The sequence below is a fragment of the Ailuropoda melanoleuca genome, chromosome 7 (genome assembly GCF_002007445.2).
Source record: "Ailuropoda melanoleuca isolate Jingjing chromosome 7, ASM200744v2, whole genome shotgun sequence".
Taxonomy (NCBI): Eukaryota; Metazoa; Chordata; class Mammalia; order Carnivora; family Ursidae; genus Ailuropoda; species Ailuropoda melanoleuca.
In genome coordinates, this window is record NC_048224.1 from 10015360 (window position 1) to 10034865 (window position 19506).

At 35.9% G+C, this 19506-nt stretch overlaps 1 protein-coding gene across 7 annotated transcripts in view; it reads right to left on the reverse strand.

The window, feature by feature from the left end:
* BNC2 (basonuclin 2) overlaps positions 1 to 19506 on the reverse strand; it is a 417234-nt gene that overhangs the window by 395695 nt on the left and 2033 nt on the right. The window lies entirely within an intron of this gene.

Below are 19506 nucleotides of genomic sequence, written 5' to 3' on the forward strand. Positions count from 1 at the left end.
ACCTTTTCAAATTACCCTTTCTCTTATGTGGCCTATCAACTGCAAATTCAGATTTCTGTCATCAGTTATTAAAGCCAAATACACCAGCATTAATTTGATTGACACCACAAAAACTGTAAGAGGAATGAACATTTAAAAAGTGGAAAGATACTTTCATTATTTAACACATGGCTTTTACAGCCAGTGTTCAAAAGTTAGATGGCTTAGGCCATCTAATTTTTTAATGTAACAGGTCATGATACACTGATTAGAAAGAAACCATTGGGAATTCAGTTTTCAAAATAGAGAAATTATACCAAGAATCGAAGCCTCACATTACAGAACACAAAACGTTCAAGTTTAATGCCTTTGCATACTTAAGTTACCATACGAAAGAAACAACAGAGTTTATAAAAACTGATTTAGTAGAAAAATAGATAGAGTAGGTTTGAAACAATACTGAGATTTTTAACTATAATGAAAGAATGAAAGGGAGGAAACATTAAAGCTAGGAATATTTTCACTTAATAAGAGAAAAGAAAATCTAGCATTTTCAGTGTTAAATTTTAAACACTTATCAATAACAGAAGTGCACAATCCTTTTACTACTTTGTTAAGCAAAGCCAAAAAGACTTGCTTATTAGTAAGAAAAGTCATTGTATTTCTCTCTTTAAAAAATATTTGCCAAAAATTCTTTGGCATATTCTTTCCCAAGTTCTGACTAGAATCCTGTAAGTCTGCAGAACTAGATCACCGTGGAGCACAACACAATGCTAAATACCACAATCTATCACCAGCATTAACTGCTCCCAGTCCTAAGACTTTAATTGCGACAAGGCTGCAGCTCAGAGACTGAAGACTGGTAAAGTCCTCTTTCAGCAGGCATGGACAAGGACCACATACTTTCATACATGCTCGTGCACAGAAGAGGCTGCTTGCTGCTCCAGTCACAAGCATGTCCAAGGCAGGATTTTTAAGCTAGTCTGCAAATATTCTACTCGATGCATTTTCATAAAATTTGCCCCATGCTATTTTAGAACAATCCATGAAGATTAAATGACCACAGCACCAGAAAAGCTACAATCTTTTGACAAACTTTGGGTAAAAAGAAATCCTGTAAAATTTTGCTACCACAACACTAGACCATCAATTTCCAATTCATAGATGAAACATCTCAGTCAAAACTGTCAGTTTCAGTGTGTAATTGCTGGTAAACACATGTGCCTTGAAGAACCCCTGAAATTTTTCCTCCCAAAGTACACTATTTCTGCAAAATACAAAGTGGAGGATATATTTAAAATGGTAATATCTGTTTACAATGTCAAGCTGCTACATGGTGGAAAATTCGATTTCTACAGCAGGTCCTGAAGATAAAACTAAATGTTAAATCGTATGCTGCGGTAGGTCTACTTTCCAATTACTAGAAGTAAGCATACAAGAGATATAATTAGTTATGACACTAGGACAGGCATACATGTTTCAACACACACGCAGCTCAGAACAAAGTTTTTGGCATTATATGACAGAGGACTTAAACCAAAGACTCAGAGAAAGGTTATGCAGCGTGTGTGCGTGTGTGTGTGTGGGGTTTTATTTTAATTTTAAACTTCCCACATCAAATTATTTCTTTTAAGTTATAGCATATTTTGATTTGTTTAAACATCTCTTTAAAGATTTTTCAAGGGGGAAAAAAAACCACCCTGAGGCTTTCATTGCACCTACATTATAAATTAAGGAAGTAGACTTTATAAAGTTCATTTGGTAAAAAAAAGAATCGCCTTCCCAAATAAAAGGCTGCATGTTGACCAACATTTAAAAAATTTGGTAGTTCTAATCGTGAATATCTCAATCAGGGATAAAACACTAAATTCTAAAAACAGAGTATACGAGGCAATATAATTTACATTTAACAATTAAGAGTTTATCTGAGATATACCACCAAGATATGCCAAAACCATAATCTTTGCACAAAGCTTTAAAAATCAAAACATTGTTAAGAGGTTCTCATCACAGGAGAAATTTTTTTCTTTTTATTGTAACTATACGAGATGCTGAATATTAACTAACCCTACGATGACAGTCAAATCACAATATATGTAAATCAAACCATCATACTGTACACCTTAAACTTACACAGTGATGTATATCAATTATTTCTCAATCATAGTGGAAAAAATTAAAACATGAAACTATTAAATCCAACATCTACTTAGGATCATTTTTTCCTTGATAAACACAGAAAAATGAAAAGATCAAAATAATATACCTGATAACCTACAGAGCAATACGTGTGGTAGACGTATAAATAGTTAATTACAATAAAGTGTGATTAAGCTCAGATGAGGGGCACATTCAGGAAAATGAAGAGACAGATTACATATATGCATAAAAAACTGAAATTCCATAAGCTCCTACCATGGTCAATCTCAAAGGACTGTAACAAGAAATATTCTAGGGGTGCCTGGGTGGCACAGTCATTAAGCATCTGCCTTCAGCTCAGGGCGCGATCCTAGCGTTATGGGATCGAGGCCCACATCAGGCTCCTCCGCTATGAGCCTGCTTCTTCCTCTCCCACCCCCACCCCGCTTGTGTTCCCTCTCTCACTGGCTGTCTCTATCTCTGTCAAATAAATAAATAAAATCTTTAAAAAAATATATTCTAAAGTATCATTTTCTAAGAAAGACCTCAGTTTAGGAATGGATTCAAAGACTTTATTAAAATAAAACCTGGGGCACCTGGGTGCCTCAGTTGGTTAAGCGTCCAACTCTTGATTTTTGGCTCAGATCATGATCTCAGGGTCATGAGACAGAGCCAGCGTAGGGCTCTGCACTCAGTGGGGAGTCCGTTTGAGATTCCCCCTCTGTCCCTGCCCAAGTTTGCATGTGTGCTCTCTCCCTCAAATAAATAAATCTTTTAAAAAATAAAATAAAACCTATGATGCAGTAACTTGTAAAAACACAATAAAATTCAGTCTCTGCAGTGCCTTTTTTCCTTAGTATGTTATCAAATATAAACTTCTTTTCCTGAGAAAATTAACCTCAAAACACAGGTTTTAAATAGAAAGGTCCAAAAGATCAGGGAGAAGAGAGGACACTGAAAAATGGAGGTAGACTTCAAGTTGGAGAGCTTCCATCTTCCAAGTCATATACTGTCCTCAATCTGCATGTGAAATACCATCAATGAAGTCAGGTAGAGTGAAGAGGAGGTTTGTGAATGGGTGTTGGAAAACATAAAGCTTGTAATTAAATGCATTCTCAAGTGTAATAATCCACCTTGGAACAAGATTAAAACATTCAGAACCCAACCAAGGTAAAGCAGCTAGACCTTATACTCCCACAGGGTTTACAATAGGTGACAATGAATTATGACAAATCCCATCTCATGGGCCAAATGGTCCATGAAGACAGTACACGTGGTCCCTCCAAAGACAGTATAAATGACACACTTAGGCTTTGAGTGCACAGCCTCCTACCATATAACAGAGCCTGCTACAGAGCCTCGCTACCCTCACAGCACTCTGTAAGAAGCCTAACATACTAGTTATGTACAAGACTTTTGGTTTGTTTAAAAGGACCCAGCAGATTACAGTTAACACAGGACAAGTTGACCTTAAGGTTAATTCCAATACAAAAGTCAGTGTTAAATTTCCTTCAAATCAGAAAGTTCCACAGTCTCAGAGAACCCTGAAGGAATGAAGAAAAACATCTAGAATTAATTTTTCTGGAGTTAAATTTATTCCATTCCTTTTTATTTCTTGAACTATCATTCTTGTAAAAATATCTATAAACTTTCGAGATAGGATACAACTTCACAAGATAGACTGAATTTTCAAAATTACTTGTATTTTAACGACAAAATTTTGCTGAGATCTACAGATTCCATGCAAAATTAGCATTTTATGATGAGGAGGGTAGAAGAAGAACTGAAAAGAAATCCAACACAGATTTTTCCAAGAAGGCATTAACTAATACTTTTCTTAATTGATAACCAGAAGTGATCATAAAGATACTGGTGTTACCTTGAAACACAACTCATAGGAATTCAAACCCAGATCTTTAAGAACGATAAAATGAAAGAAAATCCTATTCCCCTTGAGCAGCTACTTTCCCCTTTGACACGTGTCATACAGATACGGATAAGACTGCCTTAAAAAGTTTATGTGCACAAATTTGGACTTTGCTACCTTTCTTTCTAATGTCCCTAGTATTTATTTATGCCTGACACACACAGATTTGCTGCACTAAGTATACAAGCTGTGTGACAATCACTCCGATTTGTAGCCAAAGAACTCTACATAAATCTGTTTAATATTATGGAACATTCATGCAGTCTCACATCTTAGTCAAAATTTTTCTTGGTATCCCTTGCCTTCAGAGGCCTTCTCAGGCCACAACTTAGAATAATTTTACTGAAATTCCACAAGATTTATCCTGAAGTAGAATTTATTAGGTACTTGCCATATGAAGCATAATTACTTAAGAGTACAAAATATTAACAAAATTCGGTAGGTGGAAAGATGTTTACAAGCATGCATGTACGTATGCATAAAATCTCACACCAACTGTTGTTATACAGCCAAATGAGTTCCTGTGGATTTAAAGAAGTCCACTACTGGTAGGGGAAAAAAAAAAAAAATCAATATGTTTCTATTGTCACCTCAGGACACTGCACTTTTCCAATAACACTACTACTGTTCAAAACAGTTCTGGAATTCTTCATTTGTAACTACTTCCAGAGCCAATTTATAAGCTATATAAGACAAATCAATTGTAGCCATTTTTTTTCTTAACCAAAATGGAATCATCTGGATTTATCCACCCATCAAGTTCATCAGGCTTAACTTTTGTGCGGATGATTCAGAAAATCAAAACTTATTTCATAAAAAATTTGCCAGCACTAAAGATATTTAGAATTAAGACACAGCCTGTCCAAAGCCAATATTAAGCCATTGTCAAATGGACAGCTCTAAAAACATTTTAAGCTATGGCACCACAAAAGTATGATACACTAAGGTGATTATTTTATAAATAATATTTACTTGTATCCATTTATTTATGGTTTTTAAGTTTCCTTAGTTTACTAGTATATTAATTATGTCAAAGCTTCACTCAAGTTTATGAATCCTTTCAAATATTTTATTAACAAGGGCTTCAAATGTTCTAAAACTTCATTTAACTTAAGAAGGTATTAAAAATGAATACCTAACTAGACTTCCTTCAAAAGTCTGGGTATATCATTTATTTCCCTGTGTCTTCAAAATTGCATATAATTACAAAATGGAAATGTAAAGCTCAGTCACTGGGGTAAATTGTATGGTGTGAAAATTTTATCTCAATAAAGATATTTAAAAAAAACTGAAGTCACAGAAAACCAAAGTATCCAAGTTCGGCTTCATTAAAAAGCCTAAATTATTCAAGATGAGGGGGAAACACTAGCTCACATACCTCCACATAAAAGTTAGTGTAGATACAAAGGGCCCTAGCACAAGCACACTTTAACTCAAGAGAGTTAAAAACTCCATTAGAGGTCGGAATATCAGGGAATATATATTCATACACACATATATGCCGAATTTCATATATAATGTCTCACTCTCAACCCAACCTTAGACCTGAGTGATTTTCTGAATAAAGATTTACACACACTCACCAGTGGTAACACCACCCTATTAGCATTCAAAAGCACAAAATCTATGAAACAGCCTGACTATAGAGTTACAATTTGCTTTAAACGAAGTTAACCATGCTTGTCCAGATCAGACTCAAGTCAAAGTCTATATTTTTTTTATTACACAATATATCCCTTACATAGACATGTAAGGGATATAAATTAAGACATCATGCACACTATAAAACACACACACAAAAGAAGAATGAGATAAATCAAATTTCTAATATATTTTTCCAGAATTGTTGGGAGTGTTTACATCTACCATAGAAACTACCATTCCAATAAGCAGCTCAGAAAACTGCAACAGCAGATACCATAAATAACCCTCCACAGGGTAACTAAGACCTGATAAAAACTGATAAAGGATGTGTTTGAGTAAATGTATAAAAAATATCTGTTGAATGTTTCCCACCACAGGCACTGCTAGGGAGGGGAAATTCAGAAATTAACAAGACAAGCAAAGGTCCCTGTTCTTCTGGAGCTTGGTATCCCAGGGGGGAGGGGAGAGAAAATAATAAACTACATATAAACAAATATATATATTTTCAAATGGTGACAAATGCTATCAACAAACAAAGCTGGGTAAAAGGTCAGAGAAACATACAATGTGGAGACCCAGCAGGGGGAAGAAAATTGTCAGGCAGTTCTCTTTGAAGGAGTGACACTTGAGAGATCTAAATGAAATGAGGAAGGAAGCCATGCAAAAAATATGGGAGAAGAGCATTCCAGGCAGACGGAAAGACATGTGCAAAGGCCTGAGGTAGGTATAAATTTGGCATGTTCAGTAAAAAACTAGGTCAGGATGTTGGGAGCAGAGTGAACAGTGATAGGAAATAGTGTTGGAACCTTAGGTAGGGATCTCTCTCATCTTACATATGCTTTTCAGTCACAATAGAGTTTGGGTTACGCTGCAAGAAGTCACTGGAAGGTTTTGAGACAGGGAATAATTTATGTGAAGAGCGGCTTGAGTATAGTGAGCAGGAGGCCAGAGTGGAAGCACCCGACCAGTTAGAAGACATTGGAGCACTTCAGTAAAGAATGATGGTGCTATGGACCTGGGTAATGGCAGAAGTAATAAATGGGTGGTAACTGGGAGGCAGATCTAACAGGTCTTGCCCAGCAGATGAGGATCCCAAGAGGCAGAAACCCTAAAAGACTCTGGGAAAAAAAATGGCAGGAGCACCTGGTGGTTCAGTGGGTTAAGTGCCTGACTCTTGGTTTCGGCTCAGGTGATGATCTCAGTTTCATGAGATGGAGCCCAGAGTAGGGCTTCTGGCTCAGCGGGGAGTCTGTTCTCTCCCTCTCCCTCTGCCCCTCCCCCTGCTCACATTCTCTCTCTCTCAAATGAATCAATCTTAAAAAAAAAAAAAAACTGTGGTGAACACGGGGATTAGGGAAGCACATAAAAACAAGTCTCATGACACTCATTTAAACAGGCCCTTTGTTTTTTGATGTATTTCTCTATCTTTATCAGTGTCCAACACTTCCTGTGTAATTCCTCCATTTTCTCCATCATCACCCCCACTATTTAAAATTTGGAATGTATTAAGTCCTGTGGTTTCAAATAAGAAAATTCCCACATTACACATTGTACCATGACTGCTATGACACTTAGAGACTGCAGACTGAAAACATGGATGGAAGGATAAAAATCACACTAGATCTAAGGAAACCACAACAGGTGGCTCCCTGGTCCACCAAAATCTATCCTTCTGGCATCCAGCGATCTTCAGTGCCTCATTTTTCTACCTTCCCTTCCCTTAACAAATTTTTCTCTTTAGTTGGAATCTAATTGATATCAAAGTGTTTTAAACAGAGCAAAAGACTAAAGTAAAAAACTAAGGGGGTGGGGAACAAACTTCAGAGTTGCTGGAATCAACCAATACAAAGTCAAAGGTATAGCATTAGCTGTTTGGTCCTTTTGGCATCCATAAAACACAATATAAAGAAATGGTGAGCATCACACAGTCTGACACATTAAGAATCTTTAAAATCTAATCTTGACCCTAATTGTATGATGTAAAAGAGAAGCTCAAAGTAATTGAAAAATTTTTCTATCACGTAGGAAATAGATGCAGAGATTCAATCTCTGTAAATACATACATCTCTACTGCAGTTTATTCCACTTATATATAGAAGGCCAAGCTCAAATCTAAATATCTCTCTACAAGGTATTTAACAACAGAAACTTTCTCTACCACATATTTAACTGTTCTCAAATCTTCTTTTACTATTTTTTAAAAACCAACATACATCTCTTCTCCCCCAGAAAACTGCTGTCTGATCCTATGGCCTCCCTCCATTCTCATATACAAAACACATCACATGTAAGGTATCTCCCAAGAAATTTAAAACGAATGAAATGAGATTGCCATCTGCATTAGATCCATAAAAACCAAGCAGATGCAAAGTCACCTTAACAAGTAGCTCCCAAGACAGTTGACTAATATCTGCTTGAGAATATTAACATATTTAGAGAAAAAAGAATTTGTCAATTAGAAGGGGAATAGGAAGAAGAATAAAAGCAAGGGGAGGAAATTTTGTCAATGCGCTTCCAAACGCAGTCCACGAGACAGAAGTCCAAAGTGTGCACTGTAACAACACAGGCCACTGGAAAGTATTTCCCTGAAGCGACAGGAGGACTTACACCCTCCACCTGCATCCCTAATATTCTCTGCTCAAATCCCATACTCATAAAATAGTGATGAGCAACATTTGGATTATAATTTTACTCCCTACGTAAATTTGCCTGTGAAGGAAAGAATGTGCTAAGCATGCCAACATGAGTGTATGAGTATTTCAACTAATATGGTATGCAGATACACACATGTTCACACAGCATGTGTGCCTGCACGCACGTGTGCATCTATTCTTCATCCCTCTGTCAGTGAACATCCTGAATGAGCCCATGAAGGATGGGTCTTTTGCAAAGGCATATAGATATTAGATTTGTAAGCATACAAAGACCAGAGGCTGACCCTGGACCGCAGTCATGCTAAGATAAAGATCATGCTCCTGCATGTGAACTTTGTGCTCCTTAATGTGAGGGTTACAGCTTCTACTGCAACTGTGTGTAATACCTACAGCACCTCATCGAGTGTCATGTATATCACAGAAACACCACTGCCTGTTAAGCTGTTAGATTCGAAAATAATTAAAAGTTGTATCGACCTTGGAAAATGAAGACAACTAGAACTCCCATGGCTATGCCAAACGTACAGCTTGAATATAAAAACCTGAAATTTTTTAAAACAGCTTTTTAAAATTTTTATCAATTCATGCACATCTACAACCAGTTATCTTACATATAGTAAGCAAACATGTACTTGCTGGCTGTTAACAAATTTATTACTCTGGCATATATGTATTTCAGAAATACAATTTGACATTAGTAATACATTCAGCAATACACTTAATATTCATCTATGCCATTCATACATATACCCGAAACTACAAAAAAACAACATACCAGGTATTACTTACAATATGAAAATGTAACAGGAAACCAATCCCTACTGTCCCCCAAAAATTTCAATAAATTATACTATTCTGTATTCTCCCTCCCCAACAAAGAAGTTGCAAACTGTTGGTTTCTCATGGATCTCTCCCTCTCTCTCTCTCTCTCTCTCTCTCTCACACACACACACACACACACACACACACACTCAATTAGCTCTAACAATCATTGTCCTCTGCACACAAAAATGTCCTGTCAGTGACTGATTGCTGTTCATGGACATAGTGAAGCTTCAAAGACCAATGGACAGACCTAAGTCCTTTATGTGAAAATATTTTTTTATATGGGATACTCATAGGGTATCTGTAAAAATACAGCTCAACACCTGGCAGAATTTCTAGGTTTCTAAAATGTTTACTTTTTAATATCAACTTAGAGTTAATGCACTCTGAAGTTAATATGTTAACCTATCAAAAACCAATTCAAACACATACAATGTGCTTCCAATCACCACTCTGAATGAGAGGAAAATCTGAACTATCACATTGTACTTTCAGAAGCATACCTCTTAGCATACGTACATGTTGACAGAATAAACTTCCCTAATCCACTAGAGAGTGAAATGTGTATTATGGGGAGATTAGATACCACAGGACAGAAAACTGAGTGACTTTCTTTATATGTCTGTGTTGTTCCAGTTAATTAATCTTCTTTATGCCCCCAAAACACGAAAGATAGCAAGGACACGACTTCGTCATTCCAAAAGTAGCATTACCTTTTTGTTCAACATTAGCAAAATGTGTCATTTAATACAATGCAATGTATATAGAACCAAAAATCAAGTGTTGGCACATATAAAGTTTTCTACCATGTCCATCTTTATAAGTGATTTTAAATCCTCTACAGAATTTTCACAAGGAAAAAAGTAAATCCTCAAAACAGGAGATACAATTTTAAATCAGCTACTTACTATTTATATATGTAAGCATTGATAAGGGGAAAAAATACACATACTCTCCACATATATATTTGATCAGTTAACCATCTAATTAAGTTGATACTGAATGAATAATGAAACTTTTATCCAAAATAACTGGCAAAAGGCCAAAAATAGGCGATGCAGTTAAGCAAGAACGGGCCTATTTGAATACCAGAAAAGCAATTACTTAGATGGAAATAAATATAGGTCTTCAATGGCATGAATAAAGAGAAAATTAGAACTTTAATGGAACAGTTTTTTTTTTTTAATTCAACAATGATACAACATAGCTGCCTCCAAATTAGTTTACCTTTCATTTGTTTTCAAGTTTCTCTAAGTTGGCTATGAGGTATTTTAATTACAGTATTTGCCAGGTAAACTTTAAAACAACCTGATGTTTCCAAATGTGCCATGCCAGATTTGAACATGGTATTTATTTAAAACTTAACTGGACCAGTTAGTTTGGGTTTGAGATCATACAATAATTTTCAGTTTTAAGCACTGTTGGCTGTTTTTCTAGTTACAACAGAACGTTTAGAAAGACAGATTTTCTCCATTTTTTTCCCCTTTCCTTCTGAGGCATTTATAAAATCCAAAACAATTATTTCTAGGTACTTAATTCCACCCTCCAGTGCATGAAGTGTCCCTCTTACCATACGGAACACCTAGAATACTTTTAAACTCGATGATAATTAAGAAACATCAAAGTCAAACCAGGGCGTCACACAGGCAATTAAAAGTCATCATCCTTTGGCTACTAAATGGCATATTTCTTATCCCCTAAGTACTACCAAGAGTTCTTTACCCATACAGATGTACTCCCTTAATGTAGCCTTTACACTTCTGAGGATAAGGTAAATCTGAGTTTTAAAGGTAACTGCTAAGGGCAACAAAAGAAGAGACAAATGGAACTACACCAACCTTAAACTTCTGTACTGCGAAGGAAGTAATCAACAGTGAGAAAACAACATGCTGAATAGACAAAAACATTTGCAAACCGTATTTCTGAGAAGAGATTAATACCCGAAATAATATAAGGAACTCCTAAAACTCAACAACAAAATAATCTGATTTAAAAATGGGCAAAGGACTTGAATAGACATTTCTCTAAAAAATATATATAAAAATGGCCAAGAAGCCTATGAAATGATGCCCAACAACACTAACAAGCAGGGGAATAAAAATCAAAACCACAAAGAGAGATCACCTCATACCTTCAGAAGGTACACTATTTAAAAAAAAAAAAAAAAGAAGAAGAAGAAGAAAATAACAAGTGTCGGCAAAAATGTGGAAAAACTGAAAAGTTAGTGCACTGTTGGTGGGAATGTAAAATAGGGCAGCAGCTACGGAAAATAATATGAAGGTTCTTCAAAAAATTAAAAATAGAATTACTATATGATCCAACAACCCCATTACTGGGTATATACCCAAAAGAACTGAAAGCACAATCTTGTAGAGTTATTTGCACATCCATGTTCACTGCCACATTTATTCACAATAGCCAAGAGGTAGACTCAACCTAAATGTCCATCTGCAGATGAATGGGTAAAGAAAATGTGGTATATACATACCATGAAATATTATTGAACCTTCTTTTAAAAGATTTTATTGAGAGAGAAAGCATGCACACACAAGTAGGGGCAGGGGATGAGGGAGAAGGGAGAAGCAGACTCCCCACTGAGCAGCGAGCCTGACAGGGCTGGATCCCAGGACCTGAGATCATTAACTTGAGCCAAAGGCAGATGCTTAACCCACTGAGCCATCCAGGCACCCAAGAAGTATTAGTCAATCTTAAAAAAGAAGGAAATCCTGTCACGTGCTATAATACTGGATGAACCTCAAGGATATTATGGTAAGTGAAATAAGACTGTTACAGAAAAACATGTACCACATGATTCTATTCATAGGAAGTATTTATTTATTCATTTTTCTCATGAAGTATTTAAAGTAGTGAAACATTTAGAAAGTGAAATGATGGTTGCCAGGGGCTGTAAAGAGGGGGGAAATGGGAGTTGTTCTTCAACAGGTAATAGAGTTTCAGTTTTGCAAGATGACATTTCTAAAAATGTACTGTACAACAAGATGCAGTTAACAATACTGTCTATACCAGGGGCGCCTGGGTGGCACAGCGGTTGGGCGTCTGTCTTCGGCTCAGGACGTGATCCCAGCATTATAGGATCGAGCCCCACATCAGGCTCCTCCGCTATGAGCCTGCTTCTTCCTCTCCCACTCCCCCTGCTTGTGTTCCCTCTCTCGCTGGCTGTCTCTATCTGTCAAATAAAAAAAAACAAAAAAACAATACTGTCTATACCATACACTTAACAATGCTAAAGTTGTCAATTTTATGTTATGTGCTTTTTACCAAATGCAAAAATTTTTTTTAATAAACTAAGGAACCAAGAATAGTGAAATAATTTGAAAAAAAGAAGGACAAAGTTGGAAGACTCACATTTGTCAGTTGCAAACTTAAAGCAAAGCTACAGTAATTTTGACAGTGTGATACTTGCAAAGAATAGACACACTAATCAATGGAACAAAATGGAGAGTCTAGAAATAAGCCCTTACATCTACAGTCAAATAATTTTCCACAAATGTGCCATGATAATTCAATGGGGTTAAGAATTCTCTTTTCGACAAATGGTTCTTGGAACAACTGGATATCCACATTCAAAAGAATGAAGCTGGATTCCTACTTCATATTATACACAAAAGTTAACCCAAATAAAGACCTAAATGTATGAGTTCAAATTACACGATTCTTAGAAGAAAACAAGGATAAATCTTTATGACCTTGGGTTAGACAGTGTTCCCTAGCACACCAAAATCACAAACGACAAAAGAAAAAATAAGTTGGACTCCATCAAAATTTAAAGTGTCTGTGCTGCAAAGGACACAATTGAAAAAAATACAAAAGACAATCCATAGAAAGAGAGAAAATATTACAAACTCTATATCTAATAAAGGACTTATGTCCAGAATATACAAAAAGCTCTTATAACTCAACAATGAAAAGACAAATAACCTAAGTCAAATATGGGTAAAGGATTTATGAGACATTTCTGTTACATAGAGATCTAGAAAATGGCCAATAAGCACATGAAAAGATGTTCAACATCATAAGCCATCAGGGAAATGCAAATCAAACCACTTCACACCCACCAGGATGGTTAAAATTAAAAGACAATAACAAATTTGGGAGGATATGGAGAGATTAGAAAACTCAGAGCACCCATTGGTAGAAATGTAAAAGCAAGCAGCTGCTTTGGAAAATGATACGGCAGTTCCTCAAAAGTCAAAGACGGTTGCCATACGGCTTAGTAATTCCACTCCTAGGTATATATCTGACAAATATGAAAACAAAACACTTGCACATAAATGTTCACAGCTGCATTATTCATAATAAGAACCAAAAGGTATATCCCTGGATGAATGGGTAAATCAAAGGTCCTATATCCCTAAAATAAAATATTAATTGGACATTTTTAACAGGTGAATTGTTTGGTATATTACATCTTAATACATCTATTAAAAATAGTAATCCTCTATGATTATATAGTCCTATCACATAAAATACAAAAGATTCCAATTCAAAAATAACTTAGAAATTATCAAACTCACTTGATTTACAAATGACAAAATGGAAACTTTCAAACCTGGGTGGAATAGAACCTGTCTTGAAACCTAGTCCCAGGGCTATTCTCACTCTGGAGTGGGTAACGATGCACTACCCCACCCACACACACACACACACTGAGGTACTGACTGGATGAAGACTAGACACAGGGTTCCAATAGAAAGCAGCTACTTCCATGTATTCTTTTTCTCTTTAATTACCATATAGCTCTGGCCTACTTCCAAGGGTGTGTTTTGAGGTGGGAGGGGAGGTATGGCTAACATGATAGCCTTACAAGTCCATCTTTCCTCCTCTACGTCACCCAACACAAACCATAATGAATGGAAACAGGACAGTTAGACAGGGAAAGTTAATACGCCCTTGTCTTGTCTCTGAGAAGGCTACCAGGTCACCTCAATGATCAAGACAGATTCATCTAAATATAACGTATACAGAATTTCCACCCAGTGAGCAAGAGACTGGAATGTGCCCTGGGCTGGGCACTTAGCTGTCAATTATCGAATATATATTTCCTTTAAAGAAAGCATCCCATCCGAGGGAAGGAGTGTGAAAAATAGCTCATCTCTCTTCCCCGAAACAAGGATAACTATGCCAAATTAATACATTCACAAGACATCATGAAAAGAGAAAGCTTTAAATACAACTATTAAAAAGTTAGCCTTGGCTAAAGGAGGTGGGGTCAGGTAAAAAAACGATAAATAACTTCACAGGGATTTGATAATAATATATTTGCAAACTTATTGGTAAACTGACGAAAATTATTTAAATGAGAAAGACAAAAATTTTTATTCATCTTTGGTAACATAGATTCCTTGCTTTAAAAAAATGAACTTTTGGTAGAGAGATGAGGCATTTTAATTTACTATTTTCTATTTAAATGTTTTGAAAATTCTTAAAAAGTAATTCCATGAATCTTCAAAGATGTCGATGTAATATTTTCCAATGCAAAATCTGCAATTGTCTTTATTATGACTTAAAAATGATCCTATATTCATCCTGTTTTTCCTTTACAGCGAGGCAACAAAGCAAACGTATTTTTGAAGAATCAAGTGATAATACTAGGCTATGCAACAGGGAAATCAAAGGGAGAAAATAGTAGCATGGGAAAATTAATAGGCTACATTATTTTCATACATTTTTAAAACATATACATCTATGAAATGTTTCTTCTAGATATGTAAGAAGATAAACTGCTAATAGATCCAGTCATACACATAATACAGTCAGTATAAAAAATACTTAGTTCTAATATACTGGTCACCAGAAATATCACTTTTGTGCTCTGAAAGATTAAAAAATGAAAATAAGACTTTTCATTGCTGTCAAACATATTCAATTTTCCCCTCAAATGAAGTTTAGATGAAAACAACGTGACTGACAAGCTCCAGCACAGGCAAATCTTGGCAGCCCTCAACTCTGTCTATCTCCTTGGCCTGTTAAGCAAAATTCCTTCACAAACTGTTGGTCTTTGCAATAACTCCTACAAAGCTCATTACTGCCAGCATTGGCCTATCCCCCATGTTGTGCATTTATCCCTGGGATGCATATCAACATGTGGCACATGTCCTTGACATGCACAGAAGAGCTGCACCCCAGGACAGCAGCACGCACGACAATAGTGTCGACTCTAACTTCTTTATGGTTGCTGGGATGTAACCGAGAAATCTAATAACTGTGACAGTGGGGCCTTTCGGGTTTTCCTTGCATTTCTAGACAGTGAAGCTGCACAGACACTAATGAAAGGTTAAATGAATAGGAATAGTTGACAAGAGGTACAATAAAGAAGGAGCTTGGTAATCCACAGACACTGAGCAGAGATCCTTGGCTCAAGCAGAGAAAGGACAGCACATCGTCGAGTCACAATATTTAAAACAGCTTGCTATACACAGAGGCTTTTGTGTCTGGGTACACGTCTGGCTTTGGACTAAAAAAAAAAAAAAAGGATACTGAAAAGGAATTTCAGCATGGGGCACTTTGGCAAATGTAAGGTCATAATAAGAGAAAAATGTTTTGTGTGGGTTGTTACATCTTTGTACTAAACACAAAAAAAGCTGGAACTATGAACTCATGAACCACAAGTTCCAAGACAATACTGTACATTTTGACAACTATTAAATACTGTATCTAGAGAGCTGGTTTGATGTGCTTCCCACTGGTAAGATATACATGCAATGACTCATTTAGCAGTTCCACATTCGGCCTTCCTTGTGGAAGAATTCCTGATACTCATCTTAGAGTTTTAAAGTTCTAGTTTTCAGTGAACATGATTTGTTACAAATATCACCAGAACCTCTCCAGCCATCTTCCATTCATTGCAAAACTTCCCAGTAGCTTACTATAAGGAAACTAAATTTATTATGCTAGCAATGTGTGAAGTACAAGGCAAACTTTTTGCAATTTCAAGTGACCGTAATAGTGAAATGTCCTCAACTAACATTCTTAATTATTGAGTTTTTAATTTTTATTTATTTATTTTTTTTTTTAGTTTAGTGTCCTTCTCACTACACCTTAAGGAAGGTTGTATACCTTGGGGAACTGATTTTAAAATGATAATAGCAAAACTATTTAAATCACCAAGAAAAAAAATGTTCCAGAATGTCAAGGAAAAAATAAAACAAAACAACAAAAAAATGACACTGTTAGGTACCAATTTTTTTTTTAAAGAAAAAGTTATGACTCTGCTGTGGCATAACCTTAAAAAATGATTATTTGTAAAATCATCCTATACATATGCATGAGTTAGAATATAGGTTCACAATAAATGGTAAAAGCGTACTGAGAACATGTTTTAAAACAAGGGAGCCTCTTTGAACAGCCAAATTAAATTATAGCTGAACTCTTGAGTGTACTGAGGGTTCTAATAAGCAACAAATAAAGACTTTTATTGGCTAGCAACATAATGAGAGTTACTGTGTGAAAGATGAAAAAAAGACAAATCTGGGTAGTTTATCTCACTGGATTATATTATTTACTTAAATGGTAAATAAGTTTGTCCAAAGTAATGCTAGTAAAAACTAGTATATAAATATTAAAGAGCAATTATGATCAATGACTCTTTAATGTAAACATATCACAAACTTTAGTGGAAAGACTGATAAACAACTGTGAAATTAAACAACAAATATTGAATTTAATACCACTTAAGTTCTATTTCTTTAAATGTAACTTACTTATTGATTCATAATATACCAGCTTTATAAGTGGTTTACTATTTTATTCTTATAAACAAAGCCACTTATTCTGAAGGCGTTTTCTTTCCAGAGTACGGCAGTTGTATGTAGAACGACTTCAAAACCATTATTTACAGAAAGGAGGTTGCCCTTAGTGAACTGAAAGAAGGTATTCCCCTCCTCAGTGATTTGGTAGGAAGTTACTTTTAGTACAACTTTGAAGAGTGGCCTCCTAACAGAACTCCTTCAGTTGGCAAAACAACAAACAGTATTTAGAAAACCAAATCAGATTTAAAGTGTATTTGGTTGCATTTTGCTTGATCTTCAAATCACATAAAAGGTAGAACCCTAGAATTCTTCGCTGACTACTTAACTGTTCTCCTAGAAAGTTCCGTTGCTTTTGTCACAGCTTAAAAAAAAAAAACCACACAAACAAAAAAACCCAGTAGCACCTCCAAGCCTAAACATTAAGCCAGTATTCATTATCTACTCCTTTCCTACAACATTCTGATTGCCAGAGTGATTTTTTTTTAACCTTAAGTATATCTAATAAAATCATAAGGCTCCCTCTAGCTCTTTAGAGAGGAGTTTACTAACCAATGAGCCTATGTAATTCCCATCCAACAGAAAAGATTTGAGGAAGCTGCCTCCCCTTCCACAAGAAATGTTTTCAACTGTTTCTTGCAAGGATGTAGATGGCAAATGAGACCATCTGCAGAGGAATTTAGAAAGCACAGCTCCTTATATCTACATTCACTTCATCGATCATTTGCTTCCAACCTAACCTTTATATAGAAAATACTAGAGTGAAACGTTAACCTGTTTAAACTACACATGCATCCCCAACTTAGATTTACCAAGTTAGTTAAAATTAATTTTCATCTCAAAAAACAAATAACACCACATATGGAGTATCTTCAGAAATTCAAACGTGTGTTCCGGTCTCAGTTCTAAAAACCTACATTTAAATGCAGCATCTTGAAATTTTTAAGTTATTAACAGTGTATCTGTGTAGTTTCCATAAGATACAAGATGCTGATGGTAACCGTAGAAAACATTTCCACATACCAAGTATTTACACACAACACTGGCAATGACTTTCTTGATTGTTTAATCTTTTCTGTGTTTCAGTGTTGGGTATTTTAGGATAGCAGTTATTTAGAAGACTATAAATAATATTGTTAAAGTACACCAGTGATATTTAGTCTGTTTTACAATAGCCATAAAAAGCCCCACTTCAAACAAGTGAATACAAAAAATGCTAAATTGAAAAAAAAATACTAAATTGAACTCCTCACATGCACGAGAGCCATCTTTTACATACTTAAGGAATATTTACAATGGTGCTGAACCTTAACTATAAAATGAAAAATAAAGGGAACCACTAACTTCAAGTCATCACCTATTCTGGTCTCCCTTAATATAAGCAATATTCCCAGGAACAACAAAAAGAATAGCTCCTTCCACCCCCAACCCCCGCCCCTTTTTGAGCCAGTGTCCAATTTCTTCTTTTCTGAACAGCTGTATTATCCAACTTAAGTTGCTCTGCTAATTTCAGTCCCACAAGGACTAACTTGGAAGGCAAAAAAATACAAGAAAAGATCAATTTGCTGGGAAAGATCAAATGAGAAAACTGTGGGGACAGCACCAGGTCAGCGTGTGGAGAACTAAGCAGACCTGTTCTTCATTAACTGTGGCTCTCTGGGGATGTCACACACTACCTGTCCGTGGGCTTTATTGAACCGCCTAACCCGCCTCTCTGTTCCATTCTTCTGGGCCCAAGTGAATCATATCCTGCTGCTGACAAGTTAGCAGGGGACTGCGGCTGCAACATGAAAGTACTTTTCTTTCTTGTCTAAATCAGGCAGATTTTTGAAAAGACGACACAGCATTGACTCGTGACATGGCAAGATGAAACGAGAGGTCTGGGCCGGTCTTGGAGCTGTGCAGATAAAAGTAATCAAATGACACTCCTGGAATGCAAATTGGCATTCTTGACTGCAGCAATTGCACAACCATGAAACATCCCTGACAGCAAGCAAGATTAGGACAAAATGTTATGTAAAGCACTGAACTCAAAAACTCTCACTTGAAAATTCAAACTGTAACACTTACATTTTAATATAGCAATAGTCAGCTCTGCTTTTGTCTGCTTCTTTTTGTAATCACATATCCCTGCCTGACAGATCTCTTACACTTCAGGTAGGAGAAAAAAAATACGTATTGGGAAATGTATAACCGCTATTAATATTTTCTTAATATTTATTTTTTAAAAATCATAGGAGGTTGGTTCTTTTTCAAAGTTTTACATGCAAACACCACCGGACTTAATATTCTCAAGGGGGAAGAAAAGACAGTTTTAGACGTTTCTCACAAGATACTCAAACAGAGTTCACATTCAGGTTCAGTATTATTTCCCTCAGGTGAAGATACTCTTGTACTTTGGTAGAGTGATTAGCAATCTGGATTTTAAATACTCTGCTCTCCGGGAACAGAAAGAGTAGCTACAACTAAGAACTTCATTAAGGCTGAACAGTTTAAATGAAACAGCTACAAATATAACATAAAACACAGATACCCTACAAAGGTTCACAAGGGATTCTGCGTGTGTGTGTGT